This window comes from Microtus oregoni, unplaced genomic scaffold, assembly GCF_018167655.1.
Source record: "Microtus oregoni isolate MIOR12 unplaced genomic scaffold, Mior012 000044F_000, whole genome shotgun sequence".
Classification (NCBI taxonomy): domain Eukaryota; kingdom Metazoa; phylum Chordata; class Mammalia; order Rodentia; family Cricetidae; genus Microtus; species Microtus oregoni.
In genome coordinates this window covers 341,823-367,422 of record NW_024543211.1, presented here as the reverse complement: position 1 = coordinate 367,422, position 25,600 = coordinate 341,823, and the positions used below count along the sequence as shown (strand labels likewise).

Sequence of the window (25,600 nt, the reverse complement as noted above, 5' to 3'; positions counted from 1 at the left end):
CTTAAAGAAGGACTCTTAGAAGAAATGCAATACTAGCTCAGAATTGAGAAATAGATGTTTATTTATTAGGGATAGACTCACAAATCAGAATCCTATGCTCAAACTGAGATCAGAAACCGAATCATGCAGCCAGAAAGAGGCTGGACTCATGCTCTATACTGGCCTATATAAGAGGCCATGCCTTAGTGGTCAGGAAACCACTGGCTGTAAGATTTCCTACAGCGCCTTCTCCTTTTGTTTAAATAAGAGAGTTCTAAGCCCAATACACAATTCTATACTATGAATAAGAACAATATATTCATTAATTATCCTATCCTAACTAGTTTATGTCTTGTATAATATATATATGTCTTGAAAAAAAAAACAACAAAAAAACAAAACCAAAACCAAATCCTGTACCAGAAAACCCATTGGAGAGAGTCTTAGTCCAGCAACAGATGGAGATAGAGACAAAGTCCCTCATCAGAGCACTGGACTGAGCCCCCAAGGTCCAGTTGAAGAGCAGAAGGAGGGAGAAAATGAGCAAGGAAGTCTGGACTGCGAGGGGTTGGTCCACTCACTAAGACAGTGTTCCTGTTCTAATGGGAGCTCACCAAATCCAGCAGAACCAGGACTGAGTGACCATGCGATCAAACTGGACTCTCTGAATGTGGCTGAAAATGGGGGCTGACTGAGAAGGCATTGATAAAGGCACTGGGACTTGTTTCTACTGCATGTACTGGCTTTTTGGGACCCTAGTTCAATTGTCTATTTGGATGCAAAGCTTCCTAGGACTGGATGGGGGGGGGGTGCTTGGACTTCCCACAGGGCAGGATTCCCTGCCCTCTCTTAAGGAGGGATGGGGAGGGAAGAGGGGGTGTGGGGGAGCGGGAGGGGAATGGGAGGAGGGGAGGAAGTGAATGGAAAAATAAAAAAAGAAACAAAAAAAAAAACCAAACCACCAAAAACAAAAAACAAAAAGACTTCAAAGATACAGAAACCCCAGTCTTGTGAAAGTGAAAAGCAAAAAAACAAGCAATAAGTGAAGAAAATTAAAAACTGAAGTTTAAGAAATATACTCATGATCCATTGGACCCTGAATTCTACAAGTTCCATTCTGCCCTAAATCTCCAATTATACCCCTACAAACCCCTGCCACAACCTCAATGGAACACTGAAACACAACCTGCTACTCCTCAGAGGGGACCAAGAGGTGAGTGACTACCCATGCAGCAGGACACCCCACTCTCTAGGCCCTCCATACCAGAGCAAAACCCCAGGACCTCCCCCAGTGGCCTCAGCTTCCCTAGCCAGCTAGCCTTTGAGTTTCCTGAAAGGAGGCTGCTCCAACACCCCCATCCCATCCATTGAACCTTGAAAGCTACAAGTCCCATTGTGCCCCAAGCCCTCCTATCCATGCACCCGCAACCTAAGTGGAACTCTGCAGCACAGCCTGCTATTACACAGAAAGGACCAAGAGGTGAGTGATGACCCACCTAGCAGGACAACCTCTTTAGGACCTCCATACTGGGGCAAAACTCTGGGCCCAAACACTACCTGCTTCAGTTCACTAGCCAGCCAAATGGCAAGTTTCCTCCAGGTGTGCTGCTCAAACACCTCCACACCATCCATCAGACACTGAAAGCTACAAGTCTCACTCCACCACCAAAACTTCCCATGCTACCTCCCAGCACCTTGCAACTTCAGAGGAACATTAAAACACAAGATGTAGTTTCACAGGGTGGCCTAAGACAGGGACCCTGAAGCACAAGCTGTGACTGCACAGACTGGACCAAGAGTGTGACCCAGGAGTGCAGACCAAAAGAGCAGGCCAAGAAGAGAGAGTACCAAGACAGACCTCAGTGGCATGGCTCTCTGAAACACAGAGTTGGCCAAGAACAGGTCTCAAAGACACAAACCATCACTTTAAGGATTGGAACAAAAGGAAAAGACACTGCTGGCACCAATTGAAGGATGAGATGGATAGGTGCCAATGCAAGAATTCATCCAATAACATAGAAAGCAACATGGTAACACCAGAACCCAGTGGTCATACTACACAAAGACTTAGTCATCCTAAGTCAGGAGAAACAAAAGAAATGATTTTCGATGTAACTTTGTGAAAATGATGGGGTCCCCAATGTAACTCTAGGAGGATGATGAAGGAAATAAAAATTCCCTTAAAGAAACCAAGGAAAAGACAGACAACAAATTGGAAGACATCAAAGAAACCAAGAAAAAACAATCAAACAGATGAAACAAACAGCTCAAGACTTGAAGACTGAAATAGAGGCAATAAAGAAAACATTAATGCAGGGAATTCTGTATATGGAAAATCTGGTTAAACAAATGGGAACTATAGCAGGAAGTGTAACCAGCAGAATACAAGAGATAGAAGAGAGACTCTCAGATGCTGAAGATACTATAGAAGAAATCAAATCATTGGTCAAAGAAAACAACAAATCCAACAAATTCCTTACACAAAACATCCTGGGAATCTGGGACACCATGAAAAAAATTAAAACCTAAGAATAGTAGGGATAGAAGAAAGAGAACAACACCAACTCAAAAGAACAGAAACTATATTTGACAAAAAAATCATAGAAAAAAACTTTCCCAACCCAAAGAAGAATATCCCTATGAAGGTACAAGAAGCTTAGAGAACACCAAATAGACTAGACCAAAAAAGTCTCCCCCAACATATAATGATCAAAATGCAAAATAGAGAACGAAGAAAGAATATTAAGAGCTGCAAAAGATAATGGCCAAGTATAATATAAAGGCAGACCTATCAGAATAACACCCAAATTCTCCATGGAAACCATGAAACCAAGAAGGCCCTGGACAGATGTGCTGAAGACACCAAGAGACCACAGACACCAGACCTACCAAAGCTTTCAGTCACCATAAATGGAAAAAATATGATATTCCAGGGCAAAACCAGATTTAAACAATACCTATCCACAATCCAGTCAAGCAGAAAGTACTAGAGGGAAAACTCCAACCCAAAGAAGCTAACTTTAAAACCGGCAACAGATATCCTAACACCCACAAACCCCAAAGAAGGGAAACACAAACACCGCTACTGAAAAATACCAGGAACTAGCAGTCCCTTGTTATTTACATCTCTTAATATCAATAGACTCAATTAACCTATAAAATGGTACAGGCTAAGAAAATGGATACAAAAGCAGGATCCATCCTTTTGCTTTATAAAAGAAACACACCAAGATGCTCACCTTCCCGGACCTGGGGGGAGCAGGGAGGACCTTGGACTTCCCATAGGGTAGGGAACCCTGACTGCTCCTTGGACTGGAGAAGGAGAGGAAGGGGGTTGTGGGGAGGGGAGGGAAGTAGGAGGAAGGGAGGAGAAAAAAATTAAAACACACCTAAACCTCAAAGACAAACACTGCCAAAGAGTAAAGTGTTGGAAAAAGATTTTCAAATCAAATGGACCTAAGCAGCACACAAGTATAGGTATCCTAATAGCTAACCAAATAGACTTCAAAGTAAAGCCGATCAGAATAGATGAAGAAGGACACTTCATACCCATAACAGAAACAATTCATCAAGATGAAGTCTCAATCCTGAACATCTATGCCCCAAATATTAGAACACCCACTCATGTAAAAGAAACATTACTAAAGCTTAAATTGCACATCAAATCCCATACAAGAATAGTAGGAGGAAGTTGCTTTTTCGTCTCCACACTCCTGTTTCGCGGCCTGCGTCCTCTGGATGGCCTCGCAAAACTGCGACCCAGCTGCCGCCAGCATTCCGGCAGTTCGCAAGGGAGCCGAGCCCAGCGGGGGTGCCATCCCGGCCAGTGGGCAAGAGGCTACAACAGGAGCTGATGACCCTCATGATGTCTGGTGACAAAGGGATTTCTGCCTTCCCTGAATCAGACAACCTGTTCAAATGGGAAGGGCCCATCCATGCATGGAGCAGCCGGCACAGCATATGAAGACCTGAGGTATAAACTCTCACTCGCGTTCCCTAGTGGCTACCCTTACAACGCACCCACGGTGAAGTTCCTCACACCCTGCTACCACCCCAACGTAGACACCCAGGGGAACATCTGCCTGGACATCCTCAAGGATAAATGGTCCGCGCTGTATGATGTCAGGACCATCTTGCTGTCTATCCAGAGCCTGCTAGGAGAACCCAACATCGATAGCCCATTGAACACACACGCTGCTGAGCTCTGGAAAACCCCCACAGCATTTAAGAAGTACCTGCAAGAAACCTATTCAAAGCTGGTCTCCAGTCAAGAGCCCTGCCACAAGCTTCTCCTTGTGTCGTCTTTTTTCTTAGATGGTCTGTCCTTTTCTTGATTTCTACGCTGTGGTGTTATTTTTGTTTTATTTGTCTTTTTAACTTAAGTCTGCTTAAGTTCTTACAATGTATATTAAATAAATACATGTTGATTGTTTTTGTATAAAAAAAGAATAGTAGGAGACTTCAACACCCCACTCTCCCCAGTGGGCAGGTTATACAGAAAAATAAGACAACTAACAAATGTCTTGACTTAAATGGAATCAATGGACATCTATAGAGCATTCCACCCAAACACAAAATATACCTTCTTCTCAGCACCTCAGGGAACCTTCTCTAAAATGGACCACAAACATGGTAACAAAGCAAACCTCAACACACACAAAAAAAAATGGAATAACCCCCTGTGTCTTTTCAGATCACCATGTTTTAAATTTAGGATTTAGTAACAACACTAATCACAGAAAGCCTAAAAACTCATGGAAATTGAACAGTGCTCTAGTAAACCACCCCTAGGTCAAGCAAGAAATAAAGAAAGAAATTAAAGACTTTGTGGAATTCAACAAAAATGCTGGCACAGAATACCCAAATCTATGGGAAACTATAAAAGCAGTGCTAAGATGAAAGTTCATAGCACTAAATAAAGAAAGTATAGAAAACTCACACCAGTGACTTAACAGCACACCTGAAAGCTCTAGAAGAAAAAGAAGCAGACTCACCCAGGAGTAGAAGATAGGAAATAATCAAATTGAGGGCTAAAGTCAATAAAATACCAAAATTAAATCAACACCAGATGAACAATTCAAATCAGCTTATAACTTGCAAGGAAAGAGAAGAAGTTATCAAAAGCCTTCCAGCCAAAAAAAAAAAAAAAAAAGCCTAGGGCAAGGCAGTTTCAGTTCAGAATTCTGTCAGAACTAAGAACTAATAACTATACTCAAAGGATCCACATAATAGAAATAGAAGTAAGGGCCGGGCGACGGTGGCGCACGCCTTTAATCCCAGCACTTGGGAGGCAGAGGCAGGTGGATCTCTGTGAGTTCGAGACCAGCCTGGTCTACAAGAGCTAGCCAGGACAGGCTCCAAAGCCACAGAGAAACCCTGTCTCGAAAAACCAAAAAAAAAAAAAAGAAAAAGAAAAAGAAATAGAAATAAGATTGCCAAACCCCTTTTATGATGATACAGTTACTCTTATACCAAACCATACAAAGATTCAACCAAGGAGAATTCCAGACCCATCTTACTGATGAACATAGAGGCAAAAATACTCAATAAAATACTAGAAAATAAAATCCAAGAACATATTAACAAAAACTCATTTACCATGATGAAGTCAGTTTCATCTCAGAGATGCAAGTACGGTTCAACATACAAAAATCTATTAAGAATCCTGCCCTCTAAAATATCCAAGTTATGTTAAAAAAAAATCCTGTCCTCTTTAAGTTCCTCTCCTAACATCTTTTAAGAGTGAACAACAGCCAGGCAGTGGTGGCACACACCTTTAATCCCAGCACTTGGGAGGCAGAGGCAGGCGGATCTTTGTGAGTTCAAGACCAGCCTGGTCTACAAGAGCTAGTTCCAGGACAGGCTACAAAACCACAGAGAAACCCTGTCTCGAAAAACTAAAAAAAAAAAAAAAAAAAAAAAAAAAAAAGTGAACAACAATATGGCAGTACAGGCCAAATTAACCCTTTTCTCCTAATCCTGGGTTTTGGTCATCGTATTTCATCACAACAATAGAAACCACAATTAAGACACCATGTGTGGTTGATATGTATGAGAGACCTGCTATTTTCTAAAGGTAAACAAAGAAGAGAGATTTGGGGGAAGGTTGGGACAGAGAGCAATGGTGGGAGGAAAAACTGCAGTCAAGATGAAAGAATAAATAAAAGACAAATGAAAGAGTGGAATGAGGAAAACTGAGGGAAGATTGGGTCAAGGAAAGGTGAAAATTTAGCAGAGCAAATGACAAATCTTGTGGCTCTATCTCAGGTACATGGGCTTTATTTCCAAAGGGCTTAGAAAGTTCTGTACCTGCTGAAGCATTAATCTAATTGACATTTAACAATAAGAAATCAGGAGTCAGAGAGCAGGGTAAGAAACTGAAAGATCAGAGAAGCAGTTAACCAGCAAATTGTGACTACCACCTCTTCAGTCTCTCCATGTTAGTAAAGTGCTAATATTCTCTTAGGCCTGCCTTAGGAATCCTGACTCCTATCTGCCCAAAGTCCTCCAAACCTCTATGGTAAATTTTGGTCAGGTAGTGATTAGCTCTGCTGTAATGCTTAGCAGGCTTTATTATCAGAATATAATCAATATATCACACATTTCCCTATTTGTCTTATTAAAAGGTGAAGGTTTTAACTAACACAGTAAAGCTATATACACTAAATACAATAACTATATATAATATGTACAGAGGAGAATTATACTAACAATGTCCAATCCATTTGCATTTGGTAAATTTAGAGAAAATGTTTGATCATCTATCCTATCTTAGTAAGCCCAAGGTGTTGTACCTAAAGTACTTTTTATCCAAACTGGTATTACTAACCTTAAATAATATTTCTGCCTCTTAGCCTTATATACATTATACATTTTTTAATTCATTTTTTTCAATTTGTTAACATGCATAATTACAATTATTGAGCTTTTAGCTCCATCAGAGAACTCAGAGGGATATAATATTCCCTGAGTAAACAGGAAGTATAAAGCAAACAACATTTAAAATGAAGAAACAACACCACCTGTCTATGTAAAATAAATTTTTGTCAGGCTATAGTGGTGCATGCCTTTAATCCCAGCACTTTCACAGCAGAGGCAGATATATCTCACTAAGTTAGAGGCAAGCCTGTTCTACAATGTGAATTGAGGAAAGCCAGAGGAATCTGTCTTTTAAAAAAAAGGAAACAAAATGTCTTTTTGTTTCACCTTGAAAACACACCTAACATGATTATAATAAGTGACTGTTAGGCCAACTTATTCTTTTGAAGAGGATATTTTATTTGGATGATGTGTTATTTTTTAGTTACCTCGGTTGTCTGTCATGGCCCGTGAGGGTCCAACATAAATTCCCTAATTCCTTCCACCGGCTGGAACGGAGTCGCAAGGAAAAGAACCGACACAGCTTACACCGTCATCATGGAAAAGGCCAGATCGCCGTTTATTGTCCAAACATTTTATATAACCACACCAAATTTAGCGGGGAGGGGGAAAACCAATTATGCCATCACCTAGGCAACCAGGTGCCTTGGCTCAAGTCACATCAGCGTCTAGCAGTCAGGTAGGCCCTGAATTAGCATCTCTATAAGACATCCTTCCAAATTACAAAAGGAAGGAAGCACCAAATATCTGAACTCTTAAGTCATCAGCTTCAGTCAAACATCTCTTCTCAGGTAATCCACATTTTAACAAAAGAAGCTAGGAGCAGGCATCCTGGCCTTTGTTAAGGGCAGAGACAGCTTGTCTGCAGAGCTACATGATCAGCTCGGACCGGGCTAATGGCTTTTGTGCCATATCGAAATATGGGCCCACAGTTGTCTAGTGGTTTTTAGATTCCTTAGTTCAATGTTTTCATACTTTTGTAAAGACAAAACAAAACTCTGCCGGAACCCTACCTTTATGAAGATTTATTGTTGGAAATTATATTTAATCAAAAGGAAGACATCTGTTAATCTTACGAATTAGTTAAGATTGAATGGTAATGCTCTCTGATGAACTACTGTTTCTTTTACTCAAGGGATTTTTTATTTATTTATTTATTTATTTATTTACTTAATTATTAAAGATTTCTGTCTCCTCCCTGCCACCACCTCCCATTTCCCTCCCCCCCCCAGTCAACTCCCCCTCCATCATCAGCCCGAAGAGCAGTCTCAAGAGATCTTTTTGTTTGAAGTTAATCTTTAAGGATTGAAGTGGTATCTATAACTTTATTCCGCAATTTAATACATATCTTGGTTTTTATTCTGAATGCAATGTATCTTTAAACCATACAGGTTGGTTTAATTTAGCAGGGCTTTTTTATTATCTAATGTCTCCCCACAGCTGTTGTTTCCTTTTTACTAGCATTTAAAACTGTAAAAATTAATAATCTATTCTGTAACCTATCTTTATGGCCTTAATTCCTCCTTTCTGCTAACTGAGCATATATTTTAAGATGCCTGATGAAGTGTTAATCTAATTAATCTTTTCAATCCCAAAACAACCTAAAAATTGTTTAAAATCTGCTTTCTGCTACATGGCATAGAGCAGAATATGTGGATTGTGCCCTATCTACCTGTCTACCACACTGCACACCTGAGAAATCTCTGCACATCAGAAACTCCTCTTGTCCCCTGGAACTAAGCTTCACTGGATCCCACCATTGCAGCTAGTGGTAACACCATGTTAAAAGCACTCTACTCTACTATTGCTCTACCAGGTCCTAAACAATTTGTAATCTTTATAACACAAACCTGAAACTGGAATGCAATATTCAGAACTTCTAGAAACTAAACCTTCAGTTTTCTAATCTCTCTTCCCACTGCACAGCAAAAGCAGTGCCCATGTGTGTACTCTGGACAGAGATACAACCAGCATCATTTCCTTCCATTCCAGGGCTGCAGTATTTCTATACACAAAGAGGCTCAGAGAACAAGCACCACTGCCTACATGAACCACATGGACCAACATAACTGCAGTCTAGCTCATGGTACTTCCCAGTCTCAGCAGAAATGACATTTCAACAGAACTGCTCTGAACATGCCCCACTCATGACAGGATTGCTTATGGTCTTCCTTACCACTCCCTACAGCAGAGACAGAAGAGAATCATGGAAAGAACTGACAAACTGTCTGCCCACTAGTACTCTTGATGTCTAACCCTGCTCAGAATTCCTCACTGGATAGGGCCACCTAGCCTAGCCTCTCACTATTAGCAGCTCCTCTACAGGAGGATCAGAGATCAAATGACTCAGACAGCACAATCCTTCCATCCAGTTCTGCCCTCCCAGCTCAGCAGACAGGGCCCCAGTTTAGACAGTTTGTATTTAGTACACATTTTCCCACTCTACTAGAGCACATCCTCTTCCTCATCTAAAGCACAGGGTCCTTTGTGTGCACATTCCATTACATATCCACTTTCCAGTTCAGCATCCCATTGGCTCAGAGATGGAAAATCCTACAGACAAACAGGTCACATTCATAACGTAACTACTGTTAGAGTGTAACTGTGGTTACTCTATAACTGTTGTTAAAATAGAACAGACCAGGAATTAAAAAACAATCCAGGGATCTTAGGGCTTGGAGGCAGCAAGGAGAATGTAAATATGATGTAGTTGTCATCTCAAAAACTATTTTGAAATCTTGGGACAGACTTTATGGTCATATACTGCAGAGACTAGGGATTTGTATTAGAGCACAGTAAAAATTTTTCATGTATTTTCTCTAAAGATCAATGTCTTAATAGAGAAAAGTCCTGTTAAGTAGGGCCACAACATTTTGCCCAGATCTTCTATTGTAGATGAACTACTGTAAGTATAGCAATTAGGTTTAAAGATAAGGTCACTCCCTTTCCCAGTTTCCTTTTGGCACTGGTCTGTGGACTGCAAACAATGGTCAATCAGGACATTCATAGAGCATCTACAGTTGACTACCTGATTTCACATAGCTAACCTCAACTACTTATGAAGGAGGAAAGTTTTCACCCTCAGTCCAGCCTCTCCTTTTCTGCACTGTGTCTCCACCAGCTTCAATAAACTCTTCCTCCTACTGTAGTCTGAGGACAGAAGGAATGCTCCACATGCAAATCCTTTCCCTGCAACTGCAATGCATAGTCAACTACAATTATAAATGACTCTCATTTATAATTTTAAAACTGTGAGGTGGTGCAATCATTTTTAAAGGAGTTTTGAAAGTCTAGTGTACAGGACAGCAAGGTCATTGCCCTGGACAGCAGCAGACCAAGGCCACCTGCATCAACATAAGAGAACTTGTTTCAGAAACTATTTTTCTAACAGGGTGGAAATGCAGCTGTTCTAGAATTAATATAACTTTCATTGAGAAATCACTTCACACACTGACAGTGGCAAACTGTAATGCCTCCTTGAAAGGCTTGATAAAGGTTGTTCTTTGATATGTGGAATCAACAGTGGATTCTTTGTAATAGTTTGGAGCCAAATATCTGGACAACCCAGTTGAACAAAGTGTACCCTAGCATCCTAAACTCTAACAGCCCTGAATAAAACACATTTATCTTTTGGGTTATGAAGAGGCAGTCCTCCCTCAGCTAATTCTACTTTGTGAGACTGAACTATTTCCAAGGCATTGGCAAATCCTTTATATCACCAATTCTCCTCTTCTACGTTGCAGCTAAAAGTGCTGCGCTACCCAACTGGTGAGATGCCTTGATACCATCCACATAGTTAAACTTAAATGGAGATTGTATGTAAAGTTAAATGCAAAGTGCGCAATATCGAGAAGATTCTGAAGAACCTAGGCTTCACTGACTTTGGCATATTGAAGTTGACAAGATGTTTGTACACACAGCACCCTGCTCCCAATTCTTTAAGCGGATTAAACCCAAAGCGTAAAGTTATTCAGAGGTCTGTCCCTAGGTCTAGGAATTAACAGGACCACGTGGGACTTCACAATGCAGAGAATCTGGCGGCAGGTTCCCACGCGTATCCTGGGAGGATGCACCATGCTGTCTCCCGCACCTCACCCTCTGCTCCTCCCCATCTGGAGACAGCATTCCCCTGCTCACCATGTTGTGGTTTCTCAGCTCGCCAAAGCTCTCAGTTTATCAACTTCCTGCAGCAGTAACTTCACCGGAACACAGAAACTTCACCGGAACACAGAAAACAAATGGCGCCAGCTCCTCTGCAAAATCGAGACTGAATGCGGTGCCCGGAAGAGCCCTGCACAACATCTGACTGGCAGGTCACCTGGAGGGCCTGATTGGCTAGTGAGGGAGGCCTGAGTGACAAGAACACCTCCCACAGGACTGAAGTGCTCTTCACAAGACAGCACAGAGACTTTGGGCCTCTCCAGCCACCTGAGTCAAAGATCTTTTCTTGATTGGCCGAGATATGCATTTCAATAGCACTTGCCCTGGCTATAAAAGCCGACACCATCATAATCTTGCACTCCACAGGAACTTTCCCTTTTACCTCCAGAATACGACCTGGCCAGTTAGCTTGTACAGTGCACTGTGCTGTGCTAGGTGGGTGTAGGGATTCCCTGTCCCACAGGGGAAAGATGCCCAGAACATTAACAGCTAAAGAGAGTTTTAAGGTCACAAAAGGAGATGTTAGTTCTGTGGCTTCATGCTGAGGTCAGATGAACTGAAGATACTTTTTACATGGTTTTCACAGGGATTCACACAACGGAAAAGAGAAAAGGAGGAACCAGATCTCAAACAAGATGACTGATCTTTCCCCCATCAGAAGGCTGGATGATGGCTCCATTGCTTTATGGGTTTTATTACTGGAATTTGAAGCAAACTTCAGGAAAATGAATAATAATAAAAAGAGTAGTGTTCATGGAAATGGGAATATGTAGAGAATAATGGCGCTAGAAGGAACTGCAGTATTCAAGATTCTCTACATGAACAGGATTGGTAGAATGAATCTCAACATGTATGTAAAAAGTGGGCTTAGTATAATGTTTCACAAGCTGTGTTTCAGGTTGTCTAAAAATAGCTACTTAAAAATGACAATTAAAGAATTCCGTAGATTGCTTCTCAGCCTTTTCCCAAAGATCAAGTGAAGAATCCAGTAGTTGTTCAGCCCATGAGGCTTGATGTCTCAACTGATTTTAAGTATTCACCGAAATTTCAAAGAAGTAGTCTCTAGTACTAGTAAAGGAATGAGCTTGGTAGCCAGAGCAAGTTGATAAAAAAGAGACTTTTCTACTTCAATGTACTTTATATGCAATTGCTGCTACCAGAAGGTGAGAAGGTTAAAATTAGATCATAATCTTGTTTGATTCAGATTTTCTTGCTTTTGTGATTTCAAGACAGGATTTTTCTGTGTAGGTGTGGAACTCATTCGGTAGGCCAGACTGGTCTCAAACTCAGAAAATCCCAGAGCCTCTTGTTGTGCCCAGATTATGACCACCAGAGAGAGACCACCAGATAGGTCCAGACTGTAATAAGCAAGGTTTAATCAGCATAATGCAAACATGTTTGGAACTCATCTCCACCCCCATTACAGCAAGGTAGAGAGGAGTTGTATATCCTCTGTGGGGTAAGCTTTTAAAGCCTTAACTACAAAGAGAATCTTTGATGTTGCCTTGGCAAGGGTACAAGGACTTTTGCTCCCTCCCATTCTGTAAAGTCAGCTTACTCCTTGTTCTTAGAGCAAGGCCACTGTCCTTGAGTTAGGCCATCTTTAACAGCCTGTACCAGGTGGCTGGCTGGGCTGACGTAGGTGACCTTCTGCTTGGAATCTTGCAGGTGGGAGAGGGGAATTCCACTATCTTCCTGAGAAAACATTCTGCTAGGAAATTTCTTCTCTTCCCTTTGATAATAAGGGGTGAGGGTCCCACACCTCTTGCTCCTGTGTTAAGGTGTTAAAGGTGTGCATGCCCACCAAGCAGCTAAAGGTGGGTCCTATTATTTCAAGCTATCCAGATTAGTGGAGGATTTTCCCATTCCAAAATCTTTAAGTAAAATCTCTCTCAGGTATAATTAATTCTTTGTGTATTGATTAATTCCAGAGGTAGTCAGTTTGACCACCAAAAATAGCCATTTCTACAGCCAAGACAAAAGAAATGAAAACAAAATTATTCTTGCTGGAGGCACAAAGTGCAAGGGAGTTATTTTCAAAACAGTGTTTTTCCTCAACAAAGGAAGAATGGGGATTTTCCTTAGGATGTCTGAACACACTCATGATATGTTCTCCCTTTTCTTAAGCATGCTAAATTAACAAATCCACTAGTGAACATGATTCCAATGTAAAAACAGATATTTAGGAAATCTTACCACGAAGTCTTGTAGGAACATACGTAAATTAGACAAATGATGGAAAGAACTGTCTCTGGCATGTTTATATTTTACCATAAGGTCTTAGTTGAAAATCAAGTAGATGACATTGTGAAAAGTAGATTGTCAATCTTGATGATCAATCTAAAAGATAACTGTACCAACACCGTATATCTCACAGACACAAAAGATAGAGAACACAAAACCAGAAAACTTCAAGGAAAAGTCACCTAAAAGCCCTCTATACAGTGCTCCTGGATGAACGGTTATGATGATCTCTGTTACTCTCAGAGCAAAGCTGGTTTTGCTCTGAGCAGGGTGGCAAGACAGAAGGCCACAGCTGCTTCCATGCAAGGTAAGAAGGAGTCCATTTTAACTAGACCTGGCTTGCTGTCTGTCTCGGGGTCAGGACATCACTGTAGAGAATTTCATTTTTTTCTTTTCTCTAACCTTAAAAAAATCTTTAGTTATACAGTGTTTTGCTTGCATGTGCCTCTGCACAGTACCTACAGAGGGCAGAAGAAGGGATGAGATACCTGGGACTTGAATCAGAACAAATGGTGTGCTAGCATGCAGGGTCCAGGAATGGAATCAGGGTCCTCTGTGAAAACACCCAGTGATGAGCCATCTATCTAGCCCCTCTTTTTAATTTAAAATTAATCTTTAAAATTTGTTAATCAAAAGAAAATACATCATTTTTTTATTTCCTTATTCCATCCCTGCCACAATTCCCTTCCAACTTCATCCTTGTTAAGTGTGGGTAAATATGTATGCTGAAATACATAAATATGTTATACCCAAATCTGCAAAGTCTCCAAAAAGCCAACAAGGAGATCACGTCCTATACATAAAAGCAAAGAGCCTTTATTTTATGCAAGTTTGCAAACTCGGTCTCTCTGCATGTCCTGTGTATTGGAATAACTGGAGAGCTCTGAACTGAGTTAGAGTTTGGTTTTTATAGTAGTCAAGGTGGGGATGAGGAGTTTCTAAGGTTCAGGACCCCTGATTGGTTGACATTTGCCTAGGGGTGTCCTGGTGAGTGTGTGCTGGCAGGTGATCCTATCTAAAATGGTTGGAATGTTAAGCATTTCCTTTGGATGGTCTATTTTTGGGTGGTGCTTGGGTAATCTCAGTTTATATTGATATAGATTTTTGTAAATTGATACAAATTTACAGTTGTTTTGTTAGAAAATTATATATATATACATATATTTGTTTTTAATCTCAATCAAAGTATTGTACCTATATACCTTATATAACAATTCAATGCAAATGTGTAGGCCTTTAAAGTTATTATATCAACTAATTAGAATATCATGAAATATAAATTAGTAGTCATCAATTATAATCCATCTTGTAGTTATATTAGGTATATTTTCAAGGTCAAGCTGAGATATATTTTAGATAGTCTATGACAATTGGGCATGACTTACCATGGGTATGTTTTTCTCTGTAAATATGACCAAAAAAAGGGAGTAGAAGTTTATGTTCTCTCTTTGTTAGTCAGAACTGGTGCAATCCTGGCTGTTGGTCATCATAGCTCTTGGGAGAATTACAGGACAGGAGCATCTAGAACAGTGGCATCTACCTAGTTCTCTATTTCTGAGTTTATTTTTCCTTTGAACCCTGAATAGTTAAATACACTTTTGTGGTTTCTCACTTCAATAGGTAGCATGGTGGTGTGCACGCAGACTTGGTACTAAAGAAAGAGCTGAGAGCGCTACATCCAAATCACCAGGCAGCAGGTAGTGAAAAATACTTATATGTCCCTTGACCCAAGAATGAACAAGGAAAGGGGGCTACATTTACATAACTGAGTACTTCACAGTAAAATAATGACATCTTGAAATTTGCAGGCAAATGGATGGATCTAGAACACACTATATTGATTGAGGTAACCCAGACCCAGAAAGAAATATTGTATGTATTCACTCATAAGTAACATTTAGACATAAAGCGAAGAAACACCAGCCTAAAATTCACAATTCCAGAGAAGCTAGACAACATGAGGACCCTAAAGAGGCATACATGAATCTAATATACAGGGGAAGTAGAAAAAGACAAAGTCATGACATCTGTTAGTTCTCAAACACAGTGGTGTTTGTTATACAGCTTGTTCCCACGCAATAGAAAAGAACTTTTTCTTTTTTTAATATTTATTTATTTATTATGTATACAATGTTCTGTCTGTGTGTATGCCGGCAGGCCAGAAGAGGGCACCAGACCTCATTCCAGATGGTTGTGAGCCACCATGTGGTTGCTGGGAATTGAAATCACGACCTTTGGAAGAGCAGGCAATGCTCTTAACCTCTGAGCCATCTCTCCAGCTCCTGGAAAAGAACTTTTTCAATCCTGCTATTGACATGATATTTTTATGAATTCTGATGTCATCATCACATTTCCAAACAATAATTATTTAGTTTCTACATTTCCTTATGCTAGAGGACCTGACAGACCCATGTGGGATCTAATGTGTGCTATATATATATAAGACAAAGCCTATTCCTGATTATATCTTGAACCTGAAAAAACAATGGAGTCAATTCTACATCATCTGGTATTAATTATGTGGTTTCAATATCCAAAGTTACTTTTTCTGCATATTGCAAATCAATAACTTTGTTGAGAAGTCCTTTAAAATCCCTTAGTACAGAAAATAGAACGCTAAGACAAATAACTATTAAAGGGACTAAAGATAATCTAAGATAAACTATAATTATGCTCTAAACCTACATCATCCAAACCTCTCCAGAATCACAAAAGTTCTAATCAATTGATTATTCTTGCAGAAGGCCCAGTGTAGGTGTGGCATTCTTCTGGGAACAACTGTTCACAGTTGTTTAGTCCTGTGCCATTAGGCAGAAATTCACAATGACTGGAAAGGTTACCGAGAAGTTTCTTTATGTCATGGGGACTAGAAAGCAGAGAGAAGGAATACACGAAAGGCCAGGGAAATATATAACTTGCACGGCACATCTCCAGTGACCTACTTCCTCCAACTATACTCTAAAGATCACACTAACCCCAAATGGTACCACCATCTGGGAAAAACAAGTCAATAAGCATGTGAACTATGGGCTCAATTCAATTTCAAACTCTAACCATGGCAATGAACTCCTAAGCACTAAAGCTAGACTTCACAATTGCTAGCCATTCTGTGTCATCAGTTTATCTAACATCTATCCATCTGTTCACATTGTTTTCATAATCTGCTTTCTAGGAGATCGCAGTGGGGCATGGGGGGATGTTAAAGTCCGTAGTGCAAGAATTAGATACCTGATTTTGGGTTCCCAGCACCCAAATAAAATGTCAGGTTCTGGATGCCTATGCCTGTAATTCCAGGTCAGGGGAAGAAGCAGACAAGAAGATTCCTGGAATTTATTGATTAATTAGAGTAGGAGAATTTGAGCGCTCCACTTTGAGATACTGTCTCAAAAAAATTAGAAAGACAGATTGATAGGTACATAGATAGGTAGGGAGATAAAGCACTTGGAGTCCAATCTCACGGCTACATGGAACTATCTGACAAACTAAACCAAAACTAAACAATGCTGACAGAATATCTGTAGTTGAGAGGCCTGAGAAGACAGGTGAGATTTTCTTGTAAGAAGAAGGAACTCAGTTTGAGCCCAAGAATCCATGCTGAAGAGAAAACGAAAAAAGTCACAAGGACTTTTAACACTAGTAATGGGAAAGGGACATGGAGACAAATGAGTACCTGGGGCTTGTTGGTCAGCTAGCCTAGTCTACTTGGAAAGTTACAAAGCAATCAGAGACCCTATCTGAAAAGAAATAGAAAATAAAAGTTGATCAAATCAAAGGCCTGAAACCAGAGATTCACTTCTGTCTTCCAAATATATACACACACATATGTACAATCACATACTTATATTTCCACAAGTACATACACACAGAATGCCCAAACACACACAGAGATGTACAATAGCACATAGAAATTCATACAATAGTACATACAATTCATTGCTAGCTTTGATTGTGTCTTTCTATGGTTATTTATGCTGGTTTGTATTTGTAACGCACACATTCTCAGCTATTGAGTAGGTCTGATGTAAAAAAGATATCAGCTTCGTGACAGGTTTTGAATATTTTGCAAAGCAAATCTCATGTACAAGGAACATCTGTGGTGGGGTGATTATTCTGTTGTATACTCTGAAGAATTGTCACTCAATTTGCTTAAATAAAGCAATGACTGGCCAGCAGATAGGCATGAGACAGAGGGAGCATGTCTAGATTGTGTCATGCTAATAAATGTTTTACTATGTGGAGAATATGTGTTAACTTAAAAATGTGACAGGTAGTTAGTAATAAGCCTGATATATTGGTCAAGAATATTCAATTATTAAAAGCCTTGATGTAGTTACTTTGAACTGGTATGTAGGAAAGAAAAGACTGTGAAGGCGTAAGTCACAAACAATGCCACACCAATTCGGGGTTATGATTATTAGGGTGGTATTTATTTAAAGGGGAAAAAACTTACAGATCACTGTCCCAGGCAACAGCCCTCTACGCAACCAGGAAAGGAGTCTAGTCACAGGCGGAGCAGGAAGTGAAGAGAGAGAGGAGAGGGAAGTGGCCGCTTTTTTAAAGGGAGAGAAACCACGCCCCAGTGGGCTGGTACCTCAGCGGTGATAGGCTGGAGGAGTGGGAGGACCTCCCGCAACAAGACTGTTTAAAAATGGCATTCGGGAAGAGCAGAGGCGTTCTGTAGGGCTGGGTTGAAAGCCTCTGTCCAATAGCATCCGCCTGACCCCCAGTTGGGGGGCACCTAGCCAGGGGCTGTCCTCCCTTACTCTAGCCTTGCATGTACTTGGTATTAACCTAGACGTGGAGAGCGGGTCTCGCTCGGGGGTCAGAGAAGGAGGAGAGTGACCAGTCCTGGGCCCTTCCTGCATACCTGGTGGCGACCTGAACTCCAGCCCTGGGGAGTGGGCAGGACCTCTAGCCACGCCTCGCTCCCTGCTTTTCCTCTCCTTCAGCGTTGTCTACTAGCTACCTTTCCTGCTCTCTGTCCCAGGAGACGAACGTTTGAGCCTGAGATGGCAGCCACCCTGCTCATGGCTGGGTCCCAGATCAGACTTAATGCCAATGCCTTCTCGACATTTCTAACCATGTCTCTAATTTCAAGAAGAAAGGCTGGGACTAAACTCCTAGATGCTAAGTAGTGAGGAAGCATTGTGTGATTTCAGGCCCCTGTGACATTTGAAGATATGGCCATGTACTTCACTCAGGAAGAATGGAGACCTCTGGATCCTACACAAAGAGACCTTTACAGGGACGTGATGCAGGAGAATTAAGGAAATGTTGTCTCACTGGACTGTCAGATCAGGAACGAGAACGAAACAACCCGAAAGAAGAGCTTAGTGAAGATGTGGAGTTTGTGACCATGTCCGAAGAGCCTATTGGGGATGCTGAGAAGAACCCGGAAAGCGAAGAAGTCTTTGAAAGTGGGGACAGGTCCGAAAGACAGTGGGGAGAGCTGACCGCAGAGGAGTGGGTCAGCTACCCTCTCCAGCAGGTCACTGACCTGCTGGCCCACAAAGAAGTTCACACAGGCATCCGCTATCACATATGTTCTCTGATGGAGGAAGGTCATTGGTTAAATAAAAAGAAACTGCTTGGCTCTCATTGGTTAGAAGATAGGTGAGAGGAGTAAACATAACAGAACGCAGGGAGTAAGAGGAAGTGAGCTCAGACTCCACAGCTCTCCTCTCAAGAGCAGACGCCTCAGAGAGACGCCATGCTCCCAGCTCCCGGGAAGATGGATGTGATGAAGCTCAGACCCAGGATGGACGTAGGCTAGAATCTTCCCGGTAAGCGCACCTAGCTGTGCTACATAGAATATTAGAAATGGGCTAGTCCAGGTGCGAGAGCTAGCCTAGAAGAGGCTAGATAGAAATGGGCCAAGCAGTGATTAAAAGAATACAGTGTCCGTGTAATTATTTCGGGGCATAAGCAGGCTGCCGGGGTGCTGGGAACGCAGCCCCGCTGCTCTTTTTACTACAGTTCTCAGTGTGGGGAGGCCTTCAGTCAGATTTCAGACCTCAATCGACACCAAAAGCGCACACGGGACACAGACCATACAAGTGTTACAAATGCGGCAAGGGCTTCAGCCGCAGCTCCCACCTTATCCAGCATCAGAGAACACACACGGGCGAGCGACCCTATGACGGCAACGAGTGGGGGAAGAGCTTTGGAAGGAGCTCTCACCTCATTCAGCACCAGACAATCCACACCGGGGAAAAGCCGTACCACTGCAACGAGTGCGGGGAGAACTTCAGCCGCATCTCGCACTTGGTCCAGCACCAGCAGAGGCACAGGGGAGAGAAGCCCTACGAGTGCATGGCCTGTGGGAAAAGCTTCAGCCACAGCTCCCATCTGATCACACACCAGAAAATTCACACCGGGGAGAAGCCCTATGAGTGTAACGAGTGCTGGCGAAGCTTCGGGGAGAGGTCAGATCTCATTAAGCACCAGAGGACTCACACGGGAGAAAAGCCCTACGAGTGTGTGCAGTGTGGAAAGGGGTTTACACAAAGCTCCAACCTCATCACCCATCAAAGAGTTCACAGGGGAGTGAAGCCTTACGAATGTACCAAGTGTGACAAGAGTTTCAGCCGGAGCTCAGCTCTTATTAAACACAACAGAGTCCATACCGACTAAGTCCTATATTCCTGAGTAAGAAATGACTCGTGGAGGTAGTTATATTTGATTTGATATCAGTGAGCTTCCTTTAGATTGACTTTCCTTATTGTTGGCCACGTTTTCAAACATGGTAGAATACGACCCCTTTGAAATTCCGACCCACAGCGTTGGGGAAGTTTTCCCCTTCTCCAAAATAGTTAGTTTTCTTCACTGGTTTTATTACAAGAATCGCTTCATCAGAAGCAGCCCCCGTTCCTAGTAACTTGAAAGCTGAAGACCATAGGACAAGATGCTGGTGGATGCTTAGTCCTGGAAATGGAGTAGGTTTTTCAAAAGTTGTTTTTTCCTCTCGTATCTTTGGCCCCAAAAGACTGTAGTGGGAATGTAGAACTGGACTAGGGTGGCCGCAGCTGCTCTGGAAGAAGGCATGCGGACTTGTCCTGGGTAGCCACTGTTCACACACCGCAGTGGCCGGGCTCATGCACTTCCCTTCCAAAGGGCTTTTTCCTTGAGTAGCTCATATTGGTACCTTGCCTTCTTGTGCACAGGATTCTGCACGCTGAAAGCAGTGACTGAATCACTTCCCTTGTTTCTCACTTGTATATAGCTTGCACGCTTTTGAAAGCTACCCGAAGACACAGTGTGAAAGGAGAAGGGTACAAGGTTGAGGACCAAGGGCCCTTGGATGGTGGTGACCTTAGCAAGAGATACCCATTGATGCTGTCATTAATCAGGTTTATGAATTGTCTTCAGAAATCACTTTAGAGATCGCAGTGTGGAAACTGCCTTTAGGAAAGGACAGGACCGCAGGTGATGATGGAAGGAGTAGAAGTGGGTTGACTCCTTCAGGGAAGGGAGCACCGAGCCCTTCCCAGGGAGCGACAGTCCTTTCTGTGTCCTTTGCCATCTAACTTTAACAGTTAGGTCACTCGCCCTTGTACTGCTAACTCTAGGGTTTGATAGGGCCACGCCCCAGTCTTTATCATAGCTCGCTTAAAGGAATGTGTATGTATAGTGAAGTGTGTATTCTAATAGCAGAGACCGAATTCCTAAGAATCAGCATGTTCTTACGTGATGTAGACCATAAGATAGAACTGTAGGCATACTCCATGTGAGAGAATTCCTTTACTTTTCTTGTGTTATGGGAAAGAATTTGAACACTGGTGCGCAGGCGTGCACTCTCCTGTAAGGCTTGGTTTTGTACAGAACTAAACTCTTGCTCGTATGTGTCCATCAGTTGTGAGACAATGACTGGACAGTTAGGTCCTTTGCCCTTTCTCAGACTGAGTTATCTTCTCCTGTGATGAAACCTCTTTGGCCTCATCAGAAGAAATGAATAAGCCTAAAGAGGAGTGTGTTTCCCGCCTCCAGGTACAAAGAGTTACAGTGAGAGTTGCCCAGTGTCGCCCAGTACCTCAGTTCTCTTTATCTCAGCCCAGGCAGGAATTATGAGTAGCCCGGATATTGGTGCTTACTCCGTCCCCTGGGGATGGAAGGGGATGGGGCCCAGTGCATTTTATGGTGCTTAGTGCAGACTTGCAAATGTTAACATGTTTTTTTTTTTCAAGAAACCTTTTTTTTTTGCACGGGTGGGGATTGGGGGTGGCACATGCCTTTAATCCCAGCACTTGGAAGGCAGAGGCTGGCAGATCTCTGTGAGTTCAAGGCCAGCCTGGTTTACAGGATAGAGTTCCAGGACAGCCAGGGCTACACAGAGAGTCCTTGTCTTGGAAAAAACAAAAAAATTTTTTGTTGAAGTTCTTTGGGATTTGGCATTTAGTGCTTTCACTACAGAGTCATTGTGAGTGAAGCTGGGTGACACCTACCGTGTCATTCACTAGTGACAGCCTCAAAAGCAACCAAATGAAAAGCACTCCGATTGGCCCCTCCCATTTGAGCATGAACTTGGGGCAGGCACGTGGTTTCTATTCTGTACGACATCTAGCCTGCTGTGGGTATTCACATTTTAACCGTTAGGTGACTTATGTATTCTTGGTAACTAAACTCAGATATGGCATCTGTATGTAGCCAATGACTTGGTTGAGTCATTGTAAGTGTCTGCTTGGGAGTAGCTTTTAGAAGACAGCACCTCTGATCCAACTTCATTTTACCCCTTTCTCTACCCGGTCCCCATCCCCCCAGCCCTGCAACACCACCTCCAGCCTAAAGGTTTTGCTAGTGTGCCATTTGCTGCTTTTGCCTTGTAGATGAAAGGCTCAGGGAGGGTCTCTGATTGCCTTCCCATCTCCCCATACCTGTCTGCACCAGCTGAGTGCCCTCCCTCCTGCAGTCATCCGCGGCCCACTCCCAGTGCTGAGCTCTGTGGAAGTCATGCCTCTGTCACACTTCACCAATACTGTTTGCATGCCTGCTGTTTGCAGGCCCCTGGCTGCTCCTGCACATACCCAGACACTCTGTGCCTGTGTTCTGTGGTTGTGGAGAGCGGATCCCGTTGGTATTGGTCAGTTATCCTAGTGTCTTGTCTATGGCTGTATTATCCTAACAATATTCTATAATTAAAGGTATAATTTTAAAGTAAAAAAAAATAAAAATGGCATTCCAATGTGTGGCCAAAAATTTCAGATAAAATCTGAAATACCTTGGAAAAGGAATCTAAACACAAAACTACATAGACAAATGCAGCTTCTCGGTAACTGCCTTTATTTGGTGGGCTATGCTGGAGATCTGTGATCAGAGGCTCGCCTCCTATTACAGATGGCTTTCTAAATCAGCATTTGCAGAAAATAGGCAGTTCTTTAAAGAGACATCAAGTTTACTCATATGGTGTCTTCTTTCTCTTTCTGACCTGAGAGCCTAGGTTATGAACCTGCTGGCCACACCCCTGTATTTCTGCAAATCAAAGAATGTGTGGATCCCTGACTTGATTCTCCAGGACAGACATGCTCAGGAGTTAAGGTCATGTGTTTGTGGCTGAAGCCCACCTTTAGTCTTTTATTCAACATGACTGCATCTTGAATAGTTTCTAGATAGCATTATTGGGAATTACCTTCAACACCTTCACAGAAATGTCCTTTCTTAGTCACTGCACTGATCTTCTTTGCTACTGTGCACTATATCATACAGAAATTTACCATACAGTTCTGTGTTCAAAGATATGATTGCTGACTTCTACTGCAGAATGGTATTTTCCCCATTTTTAATTCTGTGTCCAATTTCTTGATAGTTCAGAATTTTGAGTTATTTAAATGCATGATGATTGATTATGGTCTATAAACAAAAGTCAGGATAAGAGAAAATTTTAAACTTTGAATATAAAAGTGATGTGTTTACTGTCATTAATAGGTGCCACCAATAAATGATAACAACATGATTGCTCTTTCTGGCCAGCCAAGAATGATCTACAACCTCGTAGAATGAACTTAAGCATGGGTACTGAATACTTACTGAATAGTAAGTATTTATGTTCCAATTATGGCCAATTGCTTTGGTTAAATAGCCAACTATCTTTTATTTATATTTATTTATTTGTTTGTTTGTTTGTTTGTTTTTCGAGACAGTGTTTCTCTTTGGCTTTGAAGCCTGTCCTGGAACTAGCTCTGTAGACCAAGCTGGTCTCGAACTCACAGAGATCCGCCTGCCTCTGCCTCCCGAGTGCTGGGATTAAAGGCATGCACCACCATCGTCCGGCCGCCAACTATCTTTTAAAGACTTACATTTTCAGCTTGTTTCCTGATTATTTGTTTTGTTTTGTACTTTTCCCTCAGTTGAGGAATATTTGGGCTCAGAAATTCTTTAAGAAGAAAGACTGCCAGGCAATGGTGGCGCACGCCTTTCATCCCAGCACTCGGGAGGCAGAGGTGAGTTCGAGACCAGCCTGGTCTACAAGAGCTAGTTCCAGGACAGGCTCCAACACCACAGGGAAACCCTGTCTCAAAAAAAACCAAAAAAAAAGAACAAAGACTAAATTAGTTTCCAATACTATCAGTCCTTTATTTCTTTTGGGCAAAGGATGAGTTAAGATGAACTTCGATCAGCCTTTTATACCTTACTGTTATAAATGACATGTTCATGAGGCTGAAAAGAAGGCTCAGCTCTTAGAACATTGGTGACTCATCCAGAGAATCTTTGATACCCAGCACTCATAAGACAGCTCACAACTGTCTGTTCCTCCAGTCACAGGAGAGTAGACACTGTCTTCTGGTCATCACTAGTACCTGAGATACACTTGCTACACTCACTGGTCAAACTCCTACATCTAAGTTGAATTTCATTCCTTTTTAAGGTAACAGGCACATAAAGAAAACCTATTTAAAATATAGAATCAAATACACATCTGTCTTTTCAGTATTTGCCCATTTTGTACCCTAAGAGGCCAGAAGAATGCACCCGATCTCCAGGACCTCCAATTACAGGGAGTTCTATCCAATCAGATATGGTGCTATGAGTCAAACCTGGGTACCCAAGAGGAGCAGTACTCCTGAGACAACTCTCCAGGTCCCACATGTGTCATTATAATTCTTAAGGTAGAGGAGTCACATTGTTCCTTCTGTCTCTTATCACTTGAAGGATAAAGTCCACTATAGATGGTTGTCAAAGATTCAATGGAAGGAATGTGAATGGAATTTGTATATTGCTTCTTATTTTCATTGTTAAGAGACTTCTCTTTATGTGAGGGAATATTTAAAATGTTGGTTGAAATCAGTCTGACTCCAGGCAGATTTTATTAGGAAAACTTCCATAATTTGGGAGTCTTTGTCTTTTGTGATGTTTTTGAGATAGGATATGTCCACATAGCCATTGATGCCAGGTATGCATTATGTGGAACAAACTGGCATCAAACTCACTGAGATTGGACCCACCCACACTCCTGTGTTCTGTGATTAGAGCCATGCACCTCTATGTTGAGCTGAAATGTTTGTAAAGGACTTATTGAGTAAAAAAAAAAAAACATAATGAAAGACTTAAAAGGGAACATCATTGTTTTGATAAATAACAATATTTCTTCAAATTGTATTATTTAAATGGCCAAATAATTTCATATGTTCAAAATAATGAGTCATTGTTATTGCATTGTCATTTCCATCCATTTAAAAATGTTTGAAGTGTGCTTTTGTGACTACACCTGCGACATGATGTGCATGTAGCACAGATAGGAAAACTAACAGGGGTCTATGATCTACGTCCACGTTGTGAGTTTTAGTCCTTAAACCTTGGGAGTCATTTGACTGCAAATACACTGAAAGAAACTTCTTTTGGTTTAAAAATTATTTGTGAATGAGATGATGTAGGAGTGTGTATAAGTAACTGATGAAGTCAACAAATATGAAAAAATTCGTAAGAGTATTAGGGTAAACAAGATATAGAAGCCAGGTTATCAGACTTAGAGGCAATGAACTTTAATAAATGATGCAATTTTCTGGCATGTAATTTTGGTTTTGAGAAAGTATAAATACATGTCTTGTTCTCAGAATGAAGAAATTAAAAAAATCTGTGCTGGTAAGAATATTTTCACATGCATAGCAGATTGACTATTCAAATTGTCCCATGGTCCTCTCTTGTTGTATGAAATTGCATTTACAATTTGAAAAGAAAATAAGACTCTACTGTTGTAATATTTCTTCTAATTGAATTTGAGCACCAATGAGATGACTCAGTGGGAAAGGACTCTTATGGGCAAGACTAGAATCCCAACCTCGATTACATGTTGAATTTTTCAGGAAAATGGATGGAGCGAGAAAACATCATTTTGAGAGAGCTAACC

General features: G+C 41.6%; 3 pseudogenes; 2 read left to right on the top strand and 1 right to left on the bottom strand.

Annotated features, from left to right (window-relative positions):
* LOC121434582 overlaps positions 1-1,611 on the bottom strand; it is a 46,478-nt pseudogene extending 44,867 nt beyond the window's left edge.
* Positions 1,612-3,717: 2,106 nt separating this feature from the next.
* Positions 3,718-4,313, top strand: LOC121434581 (annotated as a pseudogene).
* Positions 4,314-18,272: 13,959 nt separating this feature from the next.
* The window catches only part of LOC121434580, a 42,175-nt pseudogene continuing 34,847 nt past the window's right edge, over positions 18,273-25,600 (top strand).